Genomic DNA, 489 nt, shown 5'->3' with positions numbered 1-489 from the left:
ATTGAGAACAATAGTCTAAAAGCAAAGGCAGAGCAGGCAAGTAGTTGCAACTCCAGATGCCGTGTGCTATGAGAGGAATGTGTAAGTCCCAGTTCATCATGGCAGAGGAATAAAAGATGAATTTTACCTTGGGAGAGGATGTTTCATGAAAGAGTCACAAAAAAAGCGACACTCAAGCTAAATCTTAAAGGTTGAATTAGAGATCACCAAATCAGACAAAGCGGGTGAGGTAGGGTGCATTCCATCAAAGACATCAGCCAGGGCCAAAGCATAGAGGTATGAAATGTCAGGTATACCCTGGAGCTATGCAGGGAGGCACAGGCAGTGTGTTAGTTTGTTAGGGCTATAGTAACAAAATACCACAAACTGGGTGACTTATACAACAGAAATTTACTGTCTCATGTGCAATGGAGCACGGATTAAGGTAGAAGAAAAGGTGAGAAGGAGCCCAGAGGTACTGATTTGTCCTTCTTGCATTCCAGGTCTAAG

Source organism: Pteropus vampyrus, unplaced genomic scaffold (genome assembly GCF_000151845.1).
Source record: "Pteropus vampyrus isolate Shadow unplaced genomic scaffold, Pvam_2.0 Scaffold18, whole genome shotgun sequence".
In the NCBI taxonomy this organism is placed as follows: domain Eukaryota; kingdom Metazoa; phylum Chordata; class Mammalia; order Chiroptera; family Pteropodidae; genus Pteropus; species Pteropus vampyrus.
This window is presented reverse-complemented; position numbering follows the sequence as displayed.